Source organism: Anguilla rostrata, chromosome 5 (assembly GCF_018555375.3).
Source record: "Anguilla rostrata isolate EN2019 chromosome 5, ASM1855537v3, whole genome shotgun sequence".
NCBI lineage: Eukaryota > Metazoa > Chordata > Actinopteri > Anguilliformes > Anguillidae > Anguilla > Anguilla rostrata.
In genome coordinates this window covers 12,600,820-12,628,793 of record NC_057937.1, presented here as the reverse complement: position 1 = coordinate 12,628,793, position 27,974 = coordinate 12,600,820, and the positions used below count along the sequence as shown (strand labels likewise).

The 27,974-nt window shown below is 43.0% G+C and overlaps 1 protein-coding gene and 1 long non-coding RNA gene across 2 annotated transcripts in view; both read right to left on the bottom strand.

Annotated features, from left to right (window-relative positions):
* tet2 (tet methylcytosine dioxygenase 2) overlaps nt 1–14,619 on the bottom strand; it is a 35,967-nt gene extending 21,348 nt beyond the window's left edge. Inside the window, exon 1 of the mRNA XM_064335164.1 lies at nt 14,253–14,619. The gene's annotated coding sequence lies outside the window, so the exon portion shown is untranslated. The remainder of the gene's footprint in view (nt 1–14,252) is intronic.
* Nucleotides 14,620–25,577: 10,958 nt separating this feature from the next.
* LOC135254731 (uncharacterized) lies at nt 25,578–26,820 on the bottom strand. Its single transcript, XR_010329953.1, has 2 exons — nt 26,684–26,820; nt 25,578–26,652 (listed from the first exon to the last, which is right to left on the bottom strand). It is a non-coding gene; the product is annotated as an uncharacterized LOC135254731 (long non-coding RNA).
* Nucleotides 26,821–27,974: the final 1,154 nt, after the last annotated feature.

Sequence of the window (27,974 nt, the reverse complement as noted above, 5' to 3'; positions counted from 1 at the left end):
CATACATATAACCATCATAGTTTCTGCAGACTGGCGCCTGTGATTTGTTCTATTTAGAGGCATTTGAAATGGGACCCACTTAGCTCTGTAGCAGCCTCTGCAGTTATGTCTTTCCTGGTATTTATAGCTGCAGAGCTGGTTTATAGTTCCTCGGCCTGCAGGCAAGGGTGGGACACATGGAAACAGCAGTTCATTGGTGTTTGACAATGTACACAGTATCTCACAGTGTCACGTAGGGGCTAAAATGGACACAAACTGTGTAGTAAAGGCAAGAACTGTCAGCTTCTGTACATGAGTCAGTCTGTGGGCCACAACAAGCCAAGTATCAAAAAAATTTAACAATATATTATGTCCAAGATAAACTACTTCATTTCATAGGTGACTTTTTAAAATATAATGGTTTATATTATATCATCAATATGTATGTTTTGCTGTGGCTTGCATTGTTCTGGCAATCCTTGTACAGTAAATTCAAAAGAGTAAACACTCAGACAGGTAAATTATGCCTTTCATCTTACTGGCGCATAGTACTGTCATTACACATTACGTTGCTCAGTAAACAGGAAAAAACCAAAATAAAAACATGGGTGTGTGTTTGTGTGGAGGAACAGTGCTCTCATCTCCCAATCTGAAAGTAAGATGGGGGAAAAGGTTTGTGGAAGGGGCTTAAAGGGCTGGTAGTAAGGCTTGTCAGGCCTGTCTCTGGTTTGACGATAAGGGAAGCTGGCTCGGGACCCACTCAGGTTCACTCTGTGCCAGCTAGGCGAGCACTCCAGCACCCCTGCACCAGCTGACTAAAGATATGGGAGGCTACATAAATCAGACGGGCACCAACACGCTTGTTTTAAGGAGAGGCCCCAAAACAAGCCATTATTCTGAGTGTACACTTCCCTTTCTGAACTCAACAGCCCCATTAATACATTCCTGCCTTAAATTAAAACAGAGGGTGTGTTTCCCCTTTGAAAGCCCACACGAGGCTGCACATTATCAGAGTGCCACTAAACTTCAGGCACTTGTGCCATTCAGTGTGAGAGTGCTGGATGTTCCGACACGCAATGGTAGCTCTCAACATTAATCTCTGTTTTTGTTTAGCGATGCTTGACTTCTTCCCGTATTTAAAAGAATACAAGAAGGGAAACTTTCTCTGAAAGTATGTGGGTTAGTCATGTTGCACATGTCAGGATTAAAGATGTTTCACAGAGTTTTATGACTCAGTTCTGGTCAGGATTTGTCATTTAGTCAGACTTTCTTATAAATCTAGTGACTAGTTTCTTAGTTTATTGTGAGTGAAGTTACTTTGATTATGTCACCAGTCTACATTACGATGCTATGACTTTCAAGGTTATGAAAATAATTTAAGCCACTATACATTATTATTATTAATCAACAATAATCAGTGATTTTTATTTTACCATTAAAAAAAAAAAAAACTCATTCTTGATAAGAATGACAGGGATGATGTGCAATTCCTCCTAGGTCCTTTAAAGGTTAGCAGAGGCAGCTCTAGGATTTTGGTGGCCCCAAAGAAGAATGAACCGGGGGAAGAGGATCGTGAACCGGGGGAAGGGACCGGGTTGTTTAAAACCTGAATTGCGTGGCCCATGGATTGTTGTGGCCCTAAACGACCACCTAGAGCATTTATGCCTGCAGCCGGCTCTGACAGTGTGCTGATGTTCTGCAAGTAGACAGTCATCAGCCATATAGGTACTCAGAATGGGTCGGCTTGGCGTTTGAGCCTCAGAAGATGGCTGTGGGTGGAATCAGCTTCAGTTGTCAGCTCTGGATCTTACAAGTAAAACTAGGCCAGTAGTTTTTATTCCTCAATTTTTTTATCTGGAAATGCGTGTCATTAGAAAGTCCTGCCTGTTCACTCAGGGTCTCATGTGTTTGTATTTTGCATGTGTGACGCAGATGACACAGTGCATGGAGTTCAAGCTGCCTGTCTCCTTTAATTTTAGAGCATGAAAGCAGAGTCACAAAGTTGGGGAGTAACTTGCCCCCAGCAATTTCACAACTGACAAAAAAGTCACCAACCTTTTGTTCTTAACTGTGCTGTCTGTTTTATGCTTATAATTCATTTGCCACATATAAAATGGTGGGGATTTAAAGCATTTTAAATGTTTTCTGTATGTGGGTCTGTCTCTTACCATTAAAACACATCATTAAATAAACTTATTAAAACGCATTTAAGTTAAAATCAATCCCTGTTATAATGACACTTAAATATTTACACATTTATGTTATAATGTGACCCAATGACAGTTATTACAGCCCTTCATTGTAAGTACTAGCCTATTGTTTTATGTGAAGTGCTGAAGGAGATGGCTAAGGGTTAAGCTACTTTAAATAATGAAATGGAGTAGAAAGAAACAGCTGTTAAAGGAAAATAACTTCTCAAACAGGTAAAAATTAACTTGCTAACTTGTCTTCTAAAACAAGATTCAGTACACATCAGTTAACATTTAAGGTGAATTAATTATGGCCATGGTGTTAACGGTTTCTGTACAAACTTGTGCTCATACAACAACCAGATTAACATTTTGAGATCAGACAGCAAACATTCAATTGTACTCTACCTTGGAAGAAAGTATAATGCAATCAATCAGGTTTTTCAGGATTTGTGGAGGGCGAAGGGAGCCATGCACAGTGTTATTTCCTCCTGTAAGTTCTTCAGCTATGTTTTCAGTTGCGCAAAGAGAAGCCTCCTCTTGTCGCCCCAGTGTGTAACTGGGTCATGTGACTGGAGCGCCGCGCCGGTTTAAATCCCACACGCAAATGCCGAGCTGCGCTGTGCTATGTTCATTCTGCCCAACACTTCCTTCACCACCAGAGTGGTTGAAGAACGTCAAGGAACAAGCAGTGGGCATTAAACCGTTCAAATGATGACCCGTTTCAGTTGCTTTTGTATGTGAACAGTGATGCAATTATGATGGAGCAGAGGAAAAATACCAAGAAATTACCCACCCTCGATAAGCTGCTGATATAGGCTTTCTCAGCAGTCATCAAATTAATATTTTGTCTATATTGTTGTGGCATGTTTATTTGCTGGATTTATGCATGAACTTTAGTTTAGGTACAATCCTCACATTAATATGTAATTGTTTCAGTACTATGCTGGCTTTTCAGCATCCGGCTCTTGTGTCCAAGGTAATGTCAGCCACTTATAAAGCTAAGTGGCTACATTTATCACAATGATTTCCAGTTACATAAAAAGGCTTTCAAAATGAAAATAGGTTCACAATAGCTTATGGTCCAATGACTGCCTTGCAGTGGCATCATTGTATTAGTAAGAACGATCAATAGGGTTGGTATATTCTGTTGTCAAAATCTCGTCAGTACGTGCAAAATGGTGTCATTATGTAGCTTAAAGCAACTTGATAAAAATGTCAGATGGACAAAATGGTATTGTGAATTCAATTTCCAGCAGAATCAACATCTTATTTTTAGGACTAAACTGATACATTTTCAGATTGCTTCTGTGTCAAACCATCTCATTCCTTTGTATAGATTATATGTACTACTACTACAGGTAGTAGTGGTGGTAGTAGTAGTAGTAGTGGTAGTACTATGCTGGATTATATCAAAATAATGTGAACATACACTTCTGCTAGCAATTTTATTGCGAAGGAACCTCTCAAAGGAGGGGCCCCAACACAATCTACATTGTTTCTGAAGTCTAACAGAACACAGATGTGTCTGTGATGCAGATCGCATTTGAGCCTTTGAGGCTCACTGTACACTGCAACGTTAATGAACATCACTCTGACTTACTTCAGTACCTGCTGTACGCTTTGACGTGTATTCAGATTAAACTTAAGTTGGGTTTTCAAGAGAATGTGTTTCCAGTTTTATTTTAGACCGCTAGAATTCTAGGGGTAAAAATGTTACCGTAACATACACCAAGATGTATGACAACAATAGGAATGCCTCGTTATAAATTTATGAGTTAGTGCTGGATGCCATCTCCTATATTCCTATGATGCTTTCGGTAATAGCATGGACATTTGGTTTCTAAATGGAGCGTGAATGAAAGAATTGAGCAAATCCAAATGACCTCATAATAGTCAATTATATGAGAATGCTGATCATGTCAATAAAATAATTACAAAACAATTGTTTTGGGTTGAACCCATTCTTAAAACTTCCTTTTTCAGGGCACCGGAGATGGCTTAGACTGTCTTTTTGTCCAAAGCTGATGAATCCTGAAAAATGATAGTACTGCTAAGATTTTTTTTTAAATTTATAGCCAGGATGATCCAGGCAGCGATTGTACGTCACCCTGTGGAGCTCCTGGCCGCAGTTGGAATGGTGAGTTATTTCCTTATTGCAAATCAGAAGTTTAGAAATGGTTCTCACTTGTTTTAGCCAGTTCTGCATGGTCAGTGATCTTTGTAACAATCTGCTTTCCTGGTTAGTGGTTAGGGAGAACATCCTTGCCTTGACTGTACTGTCACATTCCCTGCTCACATGGAAAACTGTATTACTTACTTACTGTATTACTACTTACTACCAGAACACATGGCTGCTGCAGCATTTGGTTTTACTGGTGGTTTTAATGAGAACTAGCATGAGTCACTCTTATCATGAACGTCCCTGAATACTCCTGACTTGGATCAAGCTGTCAACATCATTATGGTGCACTGTTTACAGTATGCCCACTCAAATCTCAGCTCCATCTGGCTGCCATATATATCTTTTGGTCAGGTTGCTTTGAACAGGAAATTCAGTCCCTGTTGTGAGAGTGAGTTTGCCTTTAAAACTTGCAAGCTTGATTTGGGTTTCCCAATTTCAAAATTTCAGTTTGACAATCTGAACTGTGAATCTCTTGTAGAGATGGTAGTGTTTATAGGTGCTTTTTTCTTTAAATTAACTTTAAAATATCCACAATCAAACAAGAAAACACAACACTATTTTGAAGCTCCCTGAATCACAACAGCTTCCAATCTGTGCTGCTTCCATAGATTTTGAATCCATTGTTTTTGTGAATTTCATTCCCTAACGACACACCACCACAAAAACCTTGCTTTCTGTGTTTTGCTACAGTGACTGAGACCATGTGAGGTCATTTGCATGTGTATGGGCCGTCCCAGGATCGGTGGGGGACACACAGAGGTAGATCATTATCTAGGCCATAAATGCATTACCCCAGGTTTACCTCTCTGAACCAGTTGACCCTTCCGAAAGCTAGGCCGCACGCCCACTCTGACTCAGCTGAGGCTCCAGCAGGTAAACCAACCAGCCTACGCTGCCTCTTCGGACAGAGCCACATCACACGGAGGCTCTAATTAAGAACGGGTCTTCCAGCTCACGCGTAGCATTCCTCTTTCCCTTCTCCCCCGTCTGCTTCTCTCCTTTCTCTCACCGTCCCTTTGTTTCTCAGCGAGTCAATATATCTGATGGGGCTGATGAACTGTGTGCTGTGCAAAGTTAATTTCTTTCAGAGTGCGGGGTATCCATGGCGACCACCTTATTAAGGCACAAAAGCCATCTGCTCCAAACATTAACTCAGGAGAAGCTCAAACGCAGCTTCAGCGATCTCACGTGTGCTTTTGAGCACAACTCAGTGAGAAAAAAAACAGCACAAAAACCCTTAATTCTTTACAACAGCACATGCTGTAACTTGTGTTTATATATGTATATATATATATATATATATATACATTTTAAGTATTTGAAATATTATGCTTTACAATCATATATATATAATCATATATGAAGAGAGGTCAGAGGCAGCTTGGAGTCACATCCTCGCAATTTGTGCGAAAGTTCGACTTGTTTCCTCACTGGATATCAAGCATATCTGACTCCCTAAGAGCTCTGTCAAGGACAAGGAACACAGTGCTGAGGTATGATTAACTCAATCTTCGCCCAACAAAGCCAGCTATTCATGTTACTTGGCCCCATTGCTGCGTCTACCTACTACGTTAACAGCAGAAGAAGTTTCCCCCCCCTGCTCAGTTAATGCTGAATTTCTGTTTGGATTCTCTGAATTCAATCTAGCGTCCCGTTAAACAGAAGAAGGAAGTGAGATATAAACACAGAACGAACAGTTATTTGGAGAAAATTAAAACTTGCTTTATATCCACCCCATAATGGAAGTTGTGGATTCCAAAAAAGACTTGTCTGTAAACAGTTTCTCATTTTGGAGAAGTAAAAACTTTGACAAAAGTTTGACCTGGACCAAGACCTTGCGAGATCCTGTCCAAGCATGTGCATTTGAAATAAAGCCTAATCTAGCTAGATTAATTTGCCCAGGAGAAAAAAAAAAGTTGATTATTGTTTGAAAGAAAATGTTGTGGTTAACTAAGGCTTTCTGGCCTTTAAGAGTTGAGTCACCTTTTTACATTTTAAAAGGCAAGTGTCATTTTTACACTTTCTGCCACTGTCTCGTGTGTCTGTGCTGTTTTTGATGTTCATATAATGTGCATGATTATTAATGTCACTTTTGTTTATTCATTACATTGTGCCTTTTTTAAATTTAAATTGAAGTCTTCCAAAGTGTGCTGTGGCAGGCAGATAGATTACATGATCAACAGAGCAAGAAATGCTCCACAATGTGAATACGTTATTCTGAAGGCTTCAAAACTTAATTTTCGCAATGCTGATAGGTTTAAGCAAAGCAGCAGATCCTGACCACTCTCAGTGTGGAACACATGGAACACCTGCTGTGTTGTTGGTGTACTCGAGAATGGAACGAAACTCAATAGCGGGTCTCCGATCCTTCAGGCCTTCAAAAGTAGTTAATGATGTCACTCAGAGCCTTTGGTGGAGTTACAGTGTCAAATGACACAACCAGCTGACTTTCCTCACAGAGGACTATCAACGGGATCTTGGTTTAACCCTCTCAATGCTTGCTCGTTAGAAAAGATGAGGTAATCGCACACATCTGTAAGTCACTGGAGAAGAGGAAATGTTTAAATAGCTTAACTTAGTTTTTGAGCGGATACTCTTGCAAGCAAAAACAAAAAAAAATATATATGTGGCAGGGGTTTATTGACTTGGTTTTACACTGCACAGTTTTATGTTTGTAATCAAACAATCTTGGATCAAAAATGGATCTTTTTGGCCTCCACACTTTGCTGCTTCCATCACTCTGATGCAAGTGAATCTTGATCTCATCTGTCCACAAGACCTTTTTTAAGAATTTTGCTGGCTCTTTTTGGTACTTCTTACGAAACTGTAACCTAGCCATCCTGTTTTTGCTGCTAACTAGCAGTGTGCATATCTCTGTAGCCTCTGTGGTTTTGTTTATGAAGTCGACAGTAGGCACTGAAACATCAACTCCTGCCTCCTGAAGATCGTTTCTGATTTGTCGGACAGGTGGTTGAGGGTTTTTCTTTGTTATGGTGAGAATTATTTGGTCATCAACTGTAGAGTTCTTCCTTGGCCTACCAGGCCCTTTGTGATCACTGAGCTCACCAGTGCTTTCTCTCTCTTAATAATGTCCTTAACAGTTAATTTTGGTAAACCTAAGGTTGGTAAGCCTTGATTTTCATTGACACAACTCTGGTCCTTATGTTGACAGAATCCAGTAACAGAATCCAAAGGCAATCAAAAGCCTAGAACCAAGACTGATACTGAGAGCTCTTTTATACCTGCAATTGAACGCACCTAACTCATCAGAATCACCTGTGATATAATTTTTCCCAAATATTTTGGTTTCCTAAAATGGGAGGCTACGTATAAAAAGGGCTGTTATGTCTACATGGTGAAACCAAAATGTATAAAATGCTCTTAAGTAAAAGCTGAATATGCACTTTAACCATATGTGTTCTGTTTGATTACAAATCTAAAATAGTCAAGTACAGAGCCAAATCAGGACTCCCATTTCAGGGTAGCTGTAGCAAACTGACCAGATGTCCTCTTTTTCCTGGACATTCCTTCTTTTTGGGCCCAAAAATATCTGTCCAGGAGGGATTTATAAATTTCGAAAAATGTCCAGTCATAAATCATATATAAACAAACACAAAGCCAAACTTTATGTTCGTAGTGCCTGCCCGTCTGACTGCCCGTGTCCTCTTTTTTAAAATCCAATATGTCACCGTAGCTATATTTTGTATTTTAAGCATGTTCTTTATGTGGTGCTCCCTGACATTATACATTCCACATTAAAATATTTTTTATTTCACTCAATTCTGGAATGGAGTAAATTCAGATTACCTAAACTGCATTTGGGCTCATTAGTGCTATGTGTGAATTCCACGCTAGGCCTTATTCTGGAGTGGTGTCCAGAAGCAATGCTTCAACAGTGGCTTGACGGCTTGTGAAGACTTTGTTTGTGAATGCTAATGCACCACACACTCTCACACCCAGGTGCTACAACACACACTCTGACCTGGTAAACACAAACAACTTCGGGCCTCAATGGCGAATGTCAATAATGCATGGTAATCTTACATATGACTTAAACACATTTTCTCACATTCTTCGTTGGGTTTTCTTAACAGTGATGTCATGCAATAAAATGGCCAGGACATTTTTAATATAGATATTTGTGCAATGTGATCAGTGGAACCTTGGCACAGGTTACAATGTCAGAAGGCAGTAGAGTCATATCTGTTGCACACTATCACATGTCTTTCATTTCCTTTCGTCTGCTTGTGTGTGAGAGACTGTTTAAGTAGCACAGGTCATTCAGAAAAAGAAAAAAAAACTGGAGATTATTTGTTCGGTGTTTCCCCACCAACTCAGATGTGTCTATGTGCGTACGTGTGCATATAGCCCTTATGTATGTATGTTTGTGTGTAGTCTGTGTGTGTGTTTCCTTTGTGTGTTTTATATACAAAGTAGCTCAACTTTTCTTAGAATTTGCACAGCTGGTACCAGTAAACCCCACAAATTTTGAAAACCACATTTACCAATGAACTGACACCTCTTCAAAGGAAATCTGCCCCTACAAAGATCTTACAGAAAAGACAGTCTTTGAAGGAAAAAGAGTGATGTGTCATAGTTGCCACCCCCCCTCCAACCTTTAAGACCCTGAGTTTGACTACACAACCTAGAAGCAAACAAAAAGGTCTCTTTCACTTGCCTGATTTTTCTAGTTCCACCTTGTTGTGTGAAATGTCTGTAAACTCAACCACGAGAAGACTAGCGGAAAAAAACAGAGTCTTTCACGATACGTTTCTTGCCATTTCACGGTAGCAACCCGTGGTTACCAAGGAACCTCCACCCACACAGGGCATGTGCGCATAGAAGATGCGGTCCCAATCGGGCTGAACGATGGCCTCGCTGGTCGACCGGCGGCGAGATTCTCGCGAGCGCTCGTCCTCGCCGTCGCCACGTTCCTCGGGCTATCGCTTCGGCTGCCGCCCGCGGAAAAAAACCTTCAGCCTCGGCGCTCCCGGCGGGAGGGCGCTCGACAGCGGCAGCGGGCGGCGCCGGCGGTGGCGATATTCAAATATCGCCGGCTCGGGGAGAGAGAGAGAGAGAGACGCGGCTCTCTTTGGGTCATTACGTAACCGGCCTCCGGAATGCCGGGACGCTGTTTGTAAACAGAGCGGCCATGTGCGCCGGCCCACGTGGGCCGGCTTCTCGGGCCCTCCCCCTTCTCGCTCGCTCGCGAGAGCTCAACTCCGGGAGCAAACTCCCTCTGACATCGATACGCGTGCTGCGGGCCGAGGATCGCTGCCCGCCCGGCTTCCCCGCACTTGTCATTTCCAGGGTTCTTCGTTAATGCGGAGAAGAAGGGAGGGGGGGTAAAAAGACGGGCCGGGAAACGCGGAGGAGGGAGCCAGAAACCGATCGGTCTTCGCGTTCTCGGCATCGGGCCGGGCCGTGTCGCGTCGCCTAGCTCTCGTGGTTATCGTTGCATAGCCGGTAGGTGTGACTCAGTGGCTGAGAGTAATTGTGCAATGCAAAGCTATGAGTAACTGGGCAGGGAGTTGCACTGTGGTTTTCACTCAGTCAGTTGAGTAACGTAAAAGGAAGGGCTTGGTTCACTTTTTAAGGCTCGGCCTTCCGAAGCATGCTCTTTAAACGCATGCTGATTACAGATATGGTGAATATCGAGAGACAGAGTTTTCTGTAAGCAGTCATAAAAGTTTTGTAAGTTGTTCTGGATAACAGCATCTGCTAAATGTCAAATCTTTTGTAATACCGTAAATGCTATATTGAATTACATTTTATCTAATGTAAATGCAAGAAACCCAAAACCAATAGCACGCAGATGCATCTAATTACAATCTCCACCAGTTTTACACTTGGCTTTATGTGAGGCTTGAGAAAGAACCCATGCTCACAAATGGTACAGTCAGAGCTGTTCACATGGCTGTTTTTACACTGATGTTGTTTGTCATTACTGCAATGACATGGAACAGAAACAACTGAAAGTTTTAGAAAAGCCTGAAATTGTACTGACTTTATGATATTTGTATCTGAAATATGTCATGCTGACCAGGGTTTGGTTTCACAGAGAAAAAAAGAACCCTTATTGATGGCAGTTAGAAATGAAATCAATAGCTGTAAAAATGTTCAGTATGACCTCTCTTTGTCTGGTTTGGGAAACATGATCTTCGTGATCACTGACTGGTTACTAGGCAATGCAGTTGTCCTTTCAGTGTTCAAGGTGCTCTCAAGCTATGACCTTTGTTTAGACACATATGTCAGCTTTCAAACTGGCTCTACCACCTTACTTTCAGCAGAGCCAGTTTGAAATTCGATGCCTGAGCTAACTGTGTCAATGCTGAGTCCCGTCCATTGTAAGAGGCAGAATTGTTTTGGAACAGTGTGGTAATTTGAACGTGCTTACCAATATTGATATTGTGTTTTCTGTTGAAATAAAACATTGAAAGACCTTAGATTGCTGGCTATCACCAGAGATTAGTAACACAATGAACTGTATTGGCCTGCCTGCTCAACTGACTCTACTACCCTCCATTTTGTTTTGAATGTCTGACCTGAAGACAGTGCAGATATGGCACATTTTTATGATGTCACAACAGGTTGAGTCATCTCTTAGAATCATATCATAGCATTGTGGAGATTCTATTTTTTTTCTAAAAGATAATGTTTAAGTATTTGCCACTAATCAATTCTATACTTACAACAATACTATTGACTCGATTCTCTGCTCCCCTTTTTAGCAATAATGGAACAATAACAATGAGTTGTTCTACTAATAACTTTGTTTTTTGCCTTTTTTTGACAGAAGTAAATTTGGAAGGGTGATTTTTTCTAAGGAAGAGTAACAGTTGTGTACAGTCTTTTTTTTTTTTGACATTGACAGTCAAAGGTAATTTGGTACACGTTGAAATTACCCCTCTTTCTTACAGGCTAAATGTATGATGCATAGTCTTGTAGTTCCTCAAAGTTTTTCACTGTATCTCAGCAAAATAAAGCTTGTGTTGTGAACTCTGCCCTGCCTGTCACGATGATGTTGACACTGCGTCAATGGCCATGCTTGCCATATCAAAACAATGCCATGTCACTGACTGGATGGAACGCAATACTGACAACTAGTGAGAGTTGTACCCCACAATTATCCCTTCTTAACAAATTTTCCCCCTCCTTGACTTAAATGTGTTTTTTGGATGATATAACACTGTGCTTAGCAAGCAAGACTTCATAACACCGTAATACACTCTACAACGTCATTTCTTGGCTATTTATAGGATTCACTGCGGGCATGTGTATAGTAATTTATGCTGAAAAGGAAATCGCACATTCCCTGCTGTACAAAGAAATCTAGCGGGATGTTTCATAAATTGAACAGCTGTTCAGACATTTGTCCTAATGTACATAATTCCGCCTCCTTCTTGCCCCTGAAACTGAATTGAAATACTCTTCTGTACATGGCATAAACTTTTAAAACAAACACAGGATTTCCACTGCATTGAATGATGTTTAATACAAGCTCATACTGGAGAAGAGATGCTACTGAAGTAGCAAAAATTCCATCATTGTTTCTGAATTTGCATTTTACCACCTACCTCCGAGCCCCCTTACTGTGGTTTTTATTTACAACGCTCCATTAGAGCCCACTTGTTGTGTCCTCATGACTTATTTTGCATATTACACAAACTGCATTGTGAGCCATTGTATCCTGCCGATGAAAGTGCAAGGTTTCAGAATACACAAGCCAAATAAGCAAGCAAGTTAGGTCTTTATCTGATATCCTCTCCTTTGGTAATTGTCATGCTAATCCTAATATGTCTGTTAGCAAATTCAACAAAGTTCAATTTGCAATTCATTTGTTCAAGAGATAGAGAGGTATTAAAGGCAATAAAAACAATTTACAGTAGCTGATACTTTAACACCTTGTAAGTGAGCCAGCCAAAATAGTAGCAAACTTATTTACAAACGTATGTTCTCATATTTCTCCTAAATCTGCTATAGTTTGAGCGAGGCACAAAAAAAAACTGAAGCCCTATTTTTCCAATGAATTTACATTGATTTCACCTTGTATTTAATTATTTTTGACAGTCTGCTTCATCGTCATATTATACTATTACATCACTGGTGCTAAGTTTAAGATCATTAATGCATTACTTATCATTCTCAATACACTCATTTAAAATAACAATCAGTAACAAACTCAGTCAGTGCACTATTCCTCAAAACATCCATCCAAAACATCTATCTTCTGTGGTGACCACTGTTCGCCACTTTCTTTATTTGTGATATTTCTTAGAACACGTTCTTTACAATAATGTCGGCTATGCTCCATGCTTACTAGCGTGGCTTATTTCAAAAGTATATCTGAACAGACATGGGAATATTCCCCTGCTCACATGATAATCACACCACTTTTCTCACCACATATGAAGCAACACTGAAATGCAAGCAGGAATGCAAGGAAAGCACTGCTGGAGACACTACACACTATAGCAATACATATACACTTTTTGCAATGCATACATACACACACACACACACAAACACACACACACATATATAACATATATATATATATATATATATATATATATTTATTATATTATATAGTATATATATATATATATATTATATAGTTATATATATATATATATATATGTATATTATATATATATACATATATATATTATAGTTATATATATATATATATATATATATATATGTATAGTTATATATACATATACATATATGTATTGCAAAAAGGACATTTGTAAGTATGTGGTTAGTTTTGGGGGAAAGGCATAAGATGTCCACATGACTGTGGTTAAGACTCCATTGACACTAATCAGCAAATGACGGAGAAACACTCGTGAGAAGGAGAATGCCATGGCTGTTTTTGAGAGACCCCTGCCTCTCTCACAGAATCCCCTCTCCCCGTTCCCAATGGTAATGGTGTAGCGGGATAGGGTTTCATTTCCTTTAAGGCTCCTGACCTTGTAGTCTTCAACCACCACCAATTCTTTTTCTTTTTTCCACCCCCCACCCCCACACACGCACACATGCACGCACACACGCGCGCACACACACACTCACACACACGCACACCACCCCTACTTCAACTGCGCTCGCCTTTGTGTCGGCTTGTCATTCACTGCTCAATGTAATGAAAGCTGATTCAGGGGATTCACAAAGCCAGAAGAGACCCTATACCCCCACGCACACAACTCCTCCTCGGGCTTCAATACCACTTTCTACAGCGCTACAGAGTTTACACTTTACCTACTCCATCCCTTTTGGCTGATTAACTACAAATAAACAACATATACAGACAACTGCATTTAATAAAGTCTGAGGGAGAAAGCTGAACAGAAAAAGTATTTGTGGTGGGGGTGGGGGGGAATAAAAAATGGAGGGGGTGAAAAAAACCAGAAGTGAGATGGAAATTAAAAACATGCTCTTTACAGTTTACAGAACAACCAAACCCTTTCATCAAGCATTAAAGAAAATTATCCTGTCAAGACTAGCAGATACACAGAGGCAGAAAACACATTCAGCCAGAAGCTCCACTCTACTTCATCAATAGCATTTGTTGATAAAGCCTTAAGAAAAAAAGTCCTGCACAGCCTTCCAAAGGTCAACATTTTCTAAAACAGCTTAAAAAGACCGTCCAAAGAGCACTGCCTTAGAGATAAAAGCACTAGGCTTGTTTTCTTTTTAATACTACAAACAAGAAAAGAAAAAAAAATGTCAGCCATGTTGGGGAAGCTTTATCTAATATCCCCTCCTTATAATAGCAGCTCTCGCTTGTAACAGGACACATTGGTCTGCCGAGACCTGAGCTTCACACCAAATTCGGAGAAGACCGAGGGACAGGAGGAGAAGGGCTGAAAGGAAAAGAAACCAGAGAAAACCCTCACCTCTTTTTCTGTCCCTCCACTTTGCAGAATTCCAGCAAACCGTCTGGGTCTCCTCTTTAACAAATCCTAAAGGGCAGCCATCTTGCTTCCTTCTGTTCTTCTATGAAACAGACTATCCTCCGCATCAATATTCATGGGTCAGCGTGACGTGTGCTCTCGTCATCAGAAGGAGAAGCTTGGTGTCGCTGTCAGGCCCTTCTCCGGGTCGTCCATGTGAAAGCGCACCGGCACAGAGGCAGACAGGACTGGTGAACTCAGCCTGCTGTACAGGGGGAAGACTGCCTTGCTGGCGAACTAAAGTAATTTCAAAATCACTTTCCTGCTGAGTTCTTCCCGCACAAAGGGTCAGGGTTTCTCTCCCCCCACCCACCCTCCCTCCCTCCTTTTTTTTTCTTTTCCAGCCGCACACAATAGTGAACACTACGCTGGCTGTCCGGAAGCACTGGACTGGATCGTTCCGGATATGGCTCTGGCTGCTGGCTTCATACTCTGCTAGCCCCTCCTGTTTTCTCCTCAGCCCCCACAGCAGCCCGCCCTCAGCAGACAGGAAGAAGGGTGACTCAGGAGGATTCAACGCAACCGTCTACAGTTCTCTGGGGTTTTTTTTTATAATCCCCACTCCTCCACGCCTCGCGTGCACACACACACGTACACACATACACACACACACACATGCACACACCCATACACACACACACACACACACACATGAACACACACTCACACACAAATACACACACATAAAAACACACACTCATAAAAACACACACACACATGTACACACACACTATACTTCCTTGTTCTGCAGTCAGTTTCTCTCTGTCAAGCCAGCAGAGTTCCCCTCTTCTGGGCCCTTGCTGCAGTCTGCTTAAACTCACAGACCAGCCCTGCTCTCAGTTTACACGGCCATATTGGCTATTCTGCCACATGGAAGCCAGCGGCTCCTTTTTAGATCGGGGATAGAACCACACTAGAACCTTTGAAAATCCCCTGTAGAGCCAGCATATTTCTCTCTCTGAGTCTGCCAAGTCCCACCTCCTGTTTACATTGGCCACGTGGGCTAGAAACAGGGTCATGCGTGTGCGTGTGTGTGTGTGTGTGTGTGTGTGTGTGTGTGCGTGTGCGTGCGTGCATTTGTGTGTGGAAGGGGAGTTTAAAAGTTAAATTCACCACTGTAGGGCATGATGGTGGTGAAGGAGGGGCTTCAGGTGTCATTGGGTACTTGGCAAAAATAGGCATTTGCCACAATAACACTTTATAAGCCTTTCAGTCTTTCATTTTGATAGATGTATACACAGCATTTCATTATCTTTGTTATGCTATTCAGCTGGCTCAATGTGATATTGGACATTGGCATTCTTGTATGTGTTTGTATGTTCATTTGGTTTGTGTATGAATGGTGAGGTTTTCTCTCTGTCACTCAGTTTCAGCTTGATAAAAAGGTTATTATTTTCTTTGTGAATTTACCAATTGCATCTTTCTAAGATGTAATAATTGTACTATATTTAAATAATAGCATGGGAAATATTAAGCAGTACTTTCTCACAATGTATTTTTTTATTCTTCTGGGTGAATATATTGCAGACAAGCTGTTCTCTTTCAAAGTGTTGTGCAAATTAATTGTTCAGTCACTGGCCTTTCCAAACAGGGCTTTCTCTATCTCTGTCTCTCAGGGTTTAATTTCCTTCTCTGTCCTGTGCTGATTTAACAGGTGGTTCTTGTCTGAAAATAATCTCCCCCTAGCATCAGTCCGGCCTTAAAGTAGACCCCGCCCCTTTCCCGCCGGCTCCTGCCCTGGCTGCAGTGACATTTGTTGACTCAATAGTTTCAGGCACAGAGCAGAAAAGGAGATTTTGTTTTTAACACCGCGTGGGGGGAGGGGAGAAGTGCACTAACCACTTCTGCTCAGATAGCCGAGCTTCCTTTCAGAGCATGCCATTCACCGCATGCTTTAGCTGCCTCAGTGCGGAGGATGGGGCTGCAAGAAGCGCTGCCCTTTTTTTTTTCTCTCCTTTTTTTCTCTCTTCTGTTCCATTTGCAAATATGGTGTTGCTTTAGAATGACCTCATCGGTGCTTCTCGGGTTGCTGACTACAACTCTCCAGTGCTCCTCCTACTCTTCTCTCACGCATGATATACTAAAGAATTAATAGATTTTTCTTTGATAAGGGAATGTAGACTAATTAAGATTCACACTGTTGTTCCATTTCTGGACATTCAAAATTTCAGGCTTCCATTCACTTAGTTTGAAATTAATAAATTGACTAGACGACCACTGTTATCATGATATTGTTGTTGGTTTAATAGCACATTCTTTTGTTGAAGCAACGTTTTATTAAACATAAAGGTTTTCAATGGACATATGCTTTGACATACTAGACACACTAAAAGAGTTTCAGATTTAGCACTGTGAATGGGTGCAGGGTGAAACAGAAATATTGTTTTAAAATTGTGTTTAAATAAGCTAATTAAAGAGCAATATTCATGGATTGTTATGTGTTTAGAGCATGTAAATGTTGCTACCCAAGCCTTCTTCAATGCACAAAAATGTTTGCCTTATTGTGAAGTACAAATGAAGAAGTGACAGTTAATGCAAATAATGAACAGTCAGGCAGAAGCAGGCATTACATTATCGCTGATCATTGGGAAATTAAATGATGCTTGTCTGAGTTACACCCTCTACCACACACACACACACACACACAATCTTATTGTGAGATACTGAAACATGCCCAGTCTGTCTCTCTTATGAGAACTAGCACAAAGACAGTTGAAGGATATGTGTATTCATATGGTTTTATTATAGAGCATAAGGATACATGTCTGAGAGCCTGCTCCTGATATAGACCGGTTGGTTGCCTCATCACATTAACTTATCTGAAGATGTATGATATCAGTCCTTTTCCTGCTGTTATGCAAATTGTCACCTGCCTCCTGTTTGGTTTTCTTGTCATTTATTTCCTGTCCATAGGGATATCTGTTCACACTGGGTGCTGGGGGAGGGGGGCGGGGGTTGGACCTTACGCAAACGTGTCATTACTTTATTTTCTTGCTCATTGTTCTTCTTTCATTTCAACAATTTAACCATGTGATAATGTGTAGGTGTCACAGGAATCCAACACTTCATTGCCGTGTTGTTTAAAGTTAATGATAAAGCATAGTAGCTGCTGGATATCACCACCTTCCTTTAATGTATGCACAAACATAAACATTTTTGAAAACAATTGCTTTGTTGTTGCATGGATGTATAGTGAAAGAGAATGGCATTGCACAGTGTGCTATGAATATGTATGAAAAAGACTTTTGTGCCTGTCTGATCTATTTAGTATTTTCATGTCCTCGCTTGTTTGTTGGTGGTTTATGCCGACAACCATTTTTCAGTTGGCAAGAAGAAGTACAACATTGCTAAAACACTGCCTATGGAAACTAAGGGCTGATTAAAAAATGATTGCTTTTACAAAAATTACACATCTCTATGATATTATAAATAAATGGCATGAGAATCGATTTATGACATTAATCATATTTTGGTTTGTTAAATAAAATTTTTAAATAATTTTTATAAAGTCTGGATGTGCACAAAATTGACATGCTATGAATTTTAATTAAGTTATCTGGGACAAATAACTGGGAGAAAGATTATCAGCACCATATTTAATCAGCATAATAATCATCAACTTTGTTTATCCGAATTTTACTGCATTAAGTGCTCGCAATTATTGACACTGCTCCTCTCAATTTTTCTTTTAAAACCAATTTAGACACCACTTACCCTTACCCGCTTACCATCCTTTTCTTCTCCTTTCCTTCCCCTTTTTCTCTTATCTTAACCATAGCCGTTTCTGACCAACATTACTTCATCACTGAGCAGGGAAAGTTACCACCCCAACCCCACCCCCCTCCTCCCCCACGTGCACACGCACACACACACACACAAAAAGCTCAATGAAAGGAGCAAGGGGGTCATAAAAGCCATATCATCATTTTGTGAATAGCAGCCCACTCCCAATCCTCCCCCGTTGGGCGCTTCTCACCTCATCTGTGGATAAAAAGGGGACTGGGCCACCGGTGGCAATCAAGATATGGACACACTTGTCACTCGAGTGAATTCACACCTCAACTTGACTGCTAGCATTAGGAGGGATTAAAACTAACATTTTCTTAAGGTGCAGGGGTCAACCCTAGGCCTCAGAGACCCTGCTGCTTTATATAGCTGCTTAGCGAAACAATGGAAACAGAGGGGATGGAGCCATGGGTACGAGCTGAGAAATGCGCTCCTGAGCTGATGTCATCGGAAAGCGTGCTCCCTGATAACGCCCGTCACTATATTCTCTTCTCTTTTTTTTCTGCTGCATGATGGACATCACTCTGCAGGTCATCAGAATTGTATTCATTTAATTCCAAGTCTGATATGTGTTTAACTTGTTGAGGTGTAAGACCACAAACATGTGATTAGAATGTTCTTCACTGAACATTCTAATGCTGATGTAACAATCACTACTGGTAACTGAAAGCAATGGAGTTCCAGAACACTGACTTTTTTTTGGGGGGGTGGGGGGGTGGGAGTCCAAAAAATCTACTCTTCAAAGGGTTACTTTATTATCGCATTGCATGTTTATAGAGCACCAACAAAAAAACAGGTATAAAAGGCTGCTATATACAGAGTTTTAGTCTAACTGGTGTACTTTAGGGCTGTCAGAACTAATTAGAACAAAATTCAAATGCCAAAAAAAAAAGCATTTAATTGAAATGGTAAAATTAGCATTCGGAAGTGTAAACAAGCAGCTGCATTTTAATTTAATCAAATTGTTTTGCTTTCTGAACACGTCCCACGCCCTTCTCGCACGCATAATCTCACCGCTATAAATTTCTTCCGCTGTGGTAGCCATTTGTTTGCATCAGCATCCTGGCTGAAAACTATGAACAAACTGAGGATGTATTGAGCTAATGTTTGGGAAGTATTTGGATTTTCATGGTAAGATTCAACAGGACGCTAGTGGTCCGTGGGCCCACTTGCAGAGCTTTTATTGCTCTAACGGATGGTACTCTTCAGAACCACCTTTAGCATTTTGGTGGCCCTTAACAAGAATGAATGAGGGGGAACCAATCCTGGACCATCTGAGTGCACATGAAGGTTGAGTTTAAGGTGCCACCAAAGATTTGGATGCCCCAGCACCAGCCAAGATACCAGTACAACTGTTGCGAGTGATGTGCGACCCAAGCAACAAACAATTGTGGCTAACTTTTTAGCGCTATCCCTAAGACAAGAAATCAAAATGATACAAAGATTTCACTAGTGCATTATCATACTGTCTTACTAAAGACATTCTGCCCTTCAGCACTGTGGAAAAGGAAGGATTCATGAGGCTTTTGCAGGTTATTGACCTTTGATGGAAAATATTTTTTGCATAGCGCTATGTTGAAATGTGGGAAAAGATGGAACATATGAATATATTTCAGTTATTGACTGATATGAAAAAGTATATGATGATGAGGTTTTTGCCAATAATGCCAGCCCTATTCTATTCATTTTTGACTTTCTGGAAGGCCTATTTTAAGGTCTACACTGTAACACCTGCACAACTCTGTCATAAGCATGACATAACACCTGTCGTAACTAGTCGGGACTGCATATTACAGCATATGCTAAGCATTGAAATATCATAATGTAAACAGATCATTTTATAAAACATACAAAGCTATTGATTTAAAATAACCGCACATACGTGCACTTCATAAAACAACATTGCTCCTAAGCTGTAATGTGGTGTCATGGCTGGTTATGACAAGTATCATTCTGACGTTTTGGCACGAGCTCAAGTAAAGTGCTGTGGATTTTTTGTTTATACGACTGCGGTTTAAGGAGGACCGTTGTTCTGCCTGAGCAGCAAAGATGACAGGGCTCGTCGCGGTGGCCATGGTGAGAGAATCCACATTCGGTCCCCCCAGCGCTGTCGGATCTCACAGGCTGCAATCAGTTTACGCCACACCCAGCGTTTACAGATCCGCCCGCACACGCTCACGCCGAAGGTGTCACGCTGACGCGCGGGGGGGGGGGGGGTGTGGGGGTAGTGGGACAGCAGGGCCCCCCCTCTAACAAGGCATCAACTCACCCCTCCTTCCCCCAGTTATCTTAAAGACAATGGAGGGAGAGCTGTCTCTGCCGGGCCTAATTGCTTAGCCCACAGCAGGAGGTGCGAGAAGGACAGGGGGTCAAATAATGCCGGGGATGCCATTAGAATCAGTCAGCAGAACCCGTTAAAGCTAAAACACTGTACTGCGCTTCCCTTCCCACTGAACCGATTTTCTGACAGTTGCTCCCTTAAACGAACAGATTAGCATGCTTTCGTTTGGAGAAAAAAAAGAAACGAAACGAATAGCTCATTAACCAAATTAATTTTCCGCATTTGTTTAAGCGTCCCGCCGCCTCGCGTCTCGGGTGCCTAACAAGTCACGCAGCTCTTCCGGCGGGCCGCGGGGCAATCGGGGCAGCCGGAGCAACGCGTTCCCGTGGCGACCGGGCGCGTCTCGGCGGGAGCGGCCCCGGTCGCGCGTGGCGGTTCCCGCCTCCAGACCGCGGGCGTCTTCGTTCCCCCGCCGGGGCTCCGAGGAGTCACCGCCTCCGGGAGGATGCTTTCAAGGCGAGCCGCGGCTCGGGCTGCAGGCTCCTCCATCGCAGCCATTATTTCAGCTTGTTACAGGGCTAGAAAAAAAGACACAACAAATAAAGCACAGCCTGTTAGTGACAGCTTCCAACCGCTTCTGGCTGTTCAATAAATGTAAAGATTTGTCATTTATAAATATATATAAAAAAGATAAAATGCAAAAGATAAAGTTGTATAGCTTACTGGGGGAAAAAGTGAGCTGACTCATAGGTACATTGTATTAACAATGAAAGAAGAATCGATTTGTCTGAATTTGAAACCATGGATCATTTTTTTATCGTAGCCAAACTGCAGCTTACAGCTGAATCTCTATAAGATCTCTTTGCAGGGTATATCCCCCACAAAGTGTTTACTTCGCTTAATTGTTCACTGTTCCACTGGTGGAAGAGTGGACTGCTTTCAGTCTTAATATTTTAAGGGTGAGCCTGTTCATTTTATTTGATTAACAAGTGCAACTGTTGGCTGAATATTGTGTGAATATCCCATGCCCAATGGCACAGTAACCAGGAGTAAGTTTATCTGCGTGTGTAAATAGTCTCTGGGCATGGCAAGTTTGCTTATTTAAAGAGAAATAAAGTGACCACAAGATAAATCCAAGAACGGATAAGACCACAGATGTCATAGAATAACTGAACCATATGGTTCCTACACTTAGTCTGTGATCTATTCAATTTGTGTTAAGAATTTAAAAGACTGTGTTATGTTGGTTTATTTGTGGAACATCACCTGCATGTTTTTCTCTCATCCTATTCAAAACCATCCCTATACCAGCTAACCCCTAAGACCTGTGAAATCACCAGAAGTGGACTTACACTTTGTTTGTGAGTCACTTGTCAGACTTTTTGCAAGATTGCCATTCAGACACGTTTGTTGGAAGAATAGCTATGAACCTTCGCTCGCTTGCATACGTGACTGGAGGGCAGCAGAGCAGCAGCTGCCGGTCCTGTATTCATCCGAAGGCAGCTGAGGCGGTCCTCCCGGATAGTTCTGGCATGAAATCATCTCATCACCTGCCGAAGTCCTGGCCTGAAATGACACGATATGCTCGCAGGCATTTTGTTTTTGCTAGCTAAGTCCCTATTTTGACTGCCGCGCTAACAGGGTCTTAACCCTGTCTGGTAAAAGAGCGCAGGGGAGGGGACACCCAATAAAATGGTTGCGGAATTGAAAATAGCACCTGTGAGTTCAGATCACTCTTACGAGATACGCATCCACAGCGTGAGGGCCTGGCAGCGCAGCATCGCGACGTGCGTTTCGTTTGAGAGGGACTGGAGGAGACGGGAGAGGGGGACGGACGTTCCTCCACGGCGGTCACAGGTACGGCGTGGGCCGGCGGTGCCGGGGCAGGGCGCGGATCGTCCTTGGCCGCGACCTTCCGCCGCCCGCGCCGAATCCGGCGGCCAGCGCTGCGACGCTCCGCCACTGCAGACGATCAATTTTAGATGTGCGCGCACTGGACTGAAGCAGGGGAAGATGCAGCTGGAAGGGGTGGATGTGGACACACACGCATGCACACACACACACACACGCATGCACACACACACACATACACACACACACACGCATACACACACACACAGGCATGCACACACATACGCACACACACACATGCATACACATATGCATGCATGCACGAACATACACACACTCGCACACACACAGACATGCCCACATGCACACATACACACACAGACATGCACACACGCACACATACACATGCACACGTATGCACAAATACACATGCACACAGACACGCATACACACATGCATGAACACACACACACGCAAACACATACACGCACTCGCACAGACATGCACACACACACGCATGCTTACACACACATACACACACACATGCAGACACTGGCACACATGCAGACACACAAACACACGCATTGTGGCACACATACTTTCATACACTGACGCGCACCCATCATGTTATGCACACAATCAGACTATTGCACATTCAAACATACACTCATACATTCTCTCTCACATGCACATACTCTTCCGTTCTCACATATTCATTTCTTTTCATTTATATTTGAAAAATAGGACTTAACTTACAAAAGTACTTGGCACTGTACACATATGCATACATGCACCAATGTATAGCCAACATGAAAAATACAATGAACCCAGATTGTAGTAAATGCAATTAAGCCTGATCGTAGTAATATGACATGTTAGTATCTAACAAGTGGAATTTCACGGCACAGTGTAAGGAAGGAAATAAGCAGTTAGTGTTTGTATCTGGAAAAACTTTTATAATAAGTCCTGTTAGAAGAGTCGGTCCCTATTTCATCCAGAGCACGTTGCCATGACACACAGACCACAAAGCATCTCGGTATTTTATGCAGCTGATCACAACTGATAATGTGGTCGTCTCCTCCCCTAGGAAATCTTACTGCAACAAGCAGAAAGTGGAATTTATTCATTATTTATAGTTGGGGGATGATATTAATTGCAGAGAATTATCTTGCTTGATCAAGCATGATGCGAGTTTTTCTTTTTTTTTTGAACATTTCAGTTTCATTCATTATTTATTGTCTCATTCTGTTATTTCATAACTCACCAATTTACAAACAGTAATATATATATATATATATATATATATGTGTGTGTGTGTGTGTGTGTGTGTGTGTCCATATTCAGTTCAGTTTCCAATGTTAGGCATACTGAGAAAATGCGCTAAATACATCTGTGATATGATATGAGCTCTTATAATGATATTTTATTCAGGAAGAGGCATCCATAAGTGATTTCATGTGCAAATGCAATGGGCTTCGGCTTCTTCCCCTGGGCTACGTCTCATTATACTTGTAATTGGCAGAATCCAGAGAAGGGAAATGCTTTGAATCGGGTCATTAAATCCACGATCAAAGAGGTGTGTGTGTTTTTCTCACTGACATGCTCACAGGTACCTTGGTCACTAAAAACAGGACTATCCTCAAAAATTCAAGGTGCGACCAATGACACAAACTTAAGAAACCATTTTAAGTGTGGCAGTCTCTGCTGAGTAAGCATCGTTTTGTCCAAGAAGAGGCAGAAGTCCCAATTAAATTTTAATTGCATTTGTATCCTAATAGCAGCAGGTATGGTAATTGGCTTTGGAGAAAATTTCATTTCCAATTAAAACTGTGTGTTTGTGTGTGCATGCGTGCGTGTGTGTGTTTGTATATGTGCATCCTTGTGTATGTGTTATTTTGTGTGTGTGTGTGTGTGCGCGCGTGTGCATGTGTGTATGTGAATGTATGTTTAGTACACTACAATGTACCGTGCTGTTTTTATACACTCTCCTAACCCTTCAGAGGAACGCCACAGTTAGCTGTTGCTAAACATCCACCAAAAAAGTGAATTTAAATGAGGGCTTGTATTACGGCATGGAGTCATTACATTATATACACATCCCACCCCAGTGGCTGATAATGCAGTTTGACATAAAGCAAGAGACAGCCAAAGTATTTAGTCAAAAAATAAATGAGGATTTGGCCTCTGGGTCTGTATAGTAATACTCTTTCAGTACATGTATGTAAATTGCCAATGCATTTAAGAGGATGCATTAATTTTTGTGGACACATTGCCTCAACAAGTTCAGATGCTTTGCAGAGTGCTTCTGCATGATCTGGAAAACCATAAAACATTAAAAAAAATAAAAAACTTACTTTAATGTTTGAGTCCACCACCAGAGGGCAGTGTTTCCAATGTATTAAGTTTAGTCAGGCGGTTGATTTCATGTGATAATGCAGCTCCCTTGTCCAGCTTCAATACAAAGAGAGAAAAACATATTTGAGCAGTTGTGATATGGCATTAATTTAGAAGGAAATACAAATATGGAAAGAAAATCTGTCAGGATCAGTCCACGTTGGGAATCTAATTTCAAAATAAAATATTCTACATGGGCTCCCAAGGTGCACTTAATGGGCTCACTGAAAATGTGCAGTTTACCTCACCATTAAGGCTTAACTTGTACATCTTGAAAAATGATGTTAATCTTAATCTCAATGCATGTATCTTAAATCAAAACTGTACAACATCAACATCATTAATCCAGCCACAAACTTGTGTTCTGTTTTCACACACTGAACCAAGCTAGGTTCGCTTCAGGCCAAATCAATCTAATATGGCAAGATAATTATGATGAACAAGCAGCAAACTGCTAAGATCTCTCTTTTTACTCTTTAGAAAAAAAAAAAAGATGCTGGTCATCTGTTATGAACAGGCAGTTTATTGTCTTTCAGTGTCGATGTTTGAGATGTGGAGCATAACCAGTACAGAAAATCCATGCAGAGGTGCAGTGACCGTGCTCTTCAATAGAACATCAATCCTGTTCAAATTTCCCTTTCTATTCCAATAAAGCAGTTCTTGTGAGTTCACTGCGTTCGCCGTGTGTACCAATGGAAATAGGCAATTCGTGACAGTTTAACCAGATGTCAAATTACAGAGATGAGCACGTGACAATGCTAACGGGCACCAACGTACAGTATTGCGGACAGCGTTAACAGGTGCAAGATTATTGTGGAGTTAGAAATAAACTGAAACTATGGGGCATACTTCATAGCTTAAAATGGCACTGACCCATTCTCTTTTATAATCAACTCTGTGACGGTCCGGGTAGGGGGGACCCAAACGCAGAGGGAAAAAAACACAAACTCAAAAGGGAAAATTAACAAAGACTTTACTAACACAAGGTGAACAAACAAGGAACAGATAAGGCCACAATGGGCTAAAACACAAACTCAAAAAATAATCTAATGAAACAGAAAACAGGAACTCAAAAACACAGACAGGGCAGAACACGGGAAGGCAGAGCACAAGGGAAGGTCAAAAACACAAGTCAGGAACAAAACACAAACGGGTAACAAACGCAGGCAGGTATAAATGGACTGAACATACATTGGTAACAAACGCAAGGCAGAACAAACGCAAGGAACCAGCACCCGAGTCAAGGGAACAGAGAACTTAAATAGACAAGGGGTAACAAGACACAGGTGAACTCAAAAAACAATCAAACCAGAAGGAGGGGATAACAAGACACAGGTGGGAACCATGATGGGATAACGAGACAATTGAAACAATCATACAATTAACAGGAGGGGAGCAGGACACAAAACAGAAGTGCCGCCATCTGGCGGCCCAACAAGGGAAACACAGACAGGAACACAGGACCATGACAGTACCCCCCCCCCAAGGGACGGCTCCTGACGTCCCAGGAGGCCGACCCGGGGAGGGAGTCAACAGAGGGTGGGGCTGGAGACCGGATTCAGGACTGGACAAGACAAGAACAGGGACAGAACACAGGAACAAGACTCTGGACCGGACTCTGACGAGGGAACAGGACTCAGACAGGAACAGGGACTGGACACAGAACTGGGGCAGGAACAGGACAGGAACGGAACAAGACAAGACTCGGGACAGGAACCGGACAGGAACGGAACAAGACAAGACTCGGGGCTGGACTGGACAGGAACGGAACAAGACAAGACTCGGGGCTGGACTGGACAGGAACGGAACAAGACAAGACTCGGGGCTGGACTGGACAGGAACGGAACAAGACAAGACTCGGGGCTGGAGTGGACAGGAAGGGATCTCGGGGCTGGAGAGGGACTCGGGGCTGGAGAGGGACTCGGGGCTGGAGAGGGACTCGGGGCTGGAAACAGGACTCGACAGGAACAGGACTGGACACAGGACTCAGGGCAGAAGCAGGACTGGACAGGAACAGGACGGGACTCAGGACTAGAACGGGACGCAGGACTCGGGACTGGACTCAGACGGGGGAGCAGGACTCGGGACTGGGCAGGACCCGGGCAACACGGGGAGACTCAGGGCTGGGCAGAACCCGGGCGACACGGGGAAATTCAGGGTCCGCACATCGGGCGACACGGGGGAAACTCAGGGCCCGCACATCGGCGACACGGGGGAACTCAGGGCCCGCACATCGGGCGACACGGGGAGACTCAGGGCCCGCACATCGGGCGACACGGGGGAGACTCAGGGCCCGCACATCGGGCGACACGGGGGAATTCAGGGCTGGCCCGCACTCGGGCGACACGGGGAAATTCAGGGCTGGCCCGCACTCGGGCGACATGGGGGAAACTCAGGGCCCGCACATCGGGCGACTCGGGGAAACTCAGGGCCCGCACATCGGGCGACTCGGGGAAACTCAGGGCCCGCACATCGGGCGACTCGGGGAAACTCAGGGCCCGCACATCGGGCGACTCGGGGAAACTCAGGGCCCGCACATCGGGCGACTCGGGGGAAACTCAGGGCCCGCACATCGGGCGACTCGGGGAAAATCAGGGCCCGTACTCGGGCGACAGGGGGACTCAGGAAACCAGGGGGACTCAGGAAACCAGGGGGGACTTGGACAGGGGCAAGGCAGACATACAGGACTGGACTGGGGCGAGGTGGACACAGGACAGCAACGAGACGGGGCACGACAACACTGGACTGGGTTGGACAAGACTGAGGGGGAAACAGACTGCCAGATACTGGCACAATAGGGAGACCTAAAAAGACAGACACAGGGACAAGCAGGCGGGGAGGCACACGGCGACACCGATGGACACACAAAGGGACAGGCAGACAGGGAAGGCGAGGGGGAACCCAACAACTGACATAGGGACTGACACACAGGCAAACAAGACAAAACACACGCGGACTGGCACACAGACAGACAGGCAGACAGACGGGCAAACACGTTGGCCGATGGGCTGACGGCCTGGGGGGCAGACAAACAGGCCAACAAACTGGCTGACACACATACGGGTAGACTAACAGACAAACAGGCGGGCAGACAATTAGACAGGGGGGCCGGGGAACACACGGACACACGGTTGGGAGGACAGACACCAAAGGGAGAATGGACACCAGGGGGAGCGACGAGACCGGGGGAGGGACGACCACTGGGGGGAGCACGGACACCGGGGGAGTGACGACCACTCGGGGGAGCGACGACACCAGGGGAAGGACGAACCCTGGAGGACGGGGGAACACTAGAGGGAAAACGGACACTGGGGGCGTGAGAACACTAGGGGAAGCACAAACGCCAGGGGGAG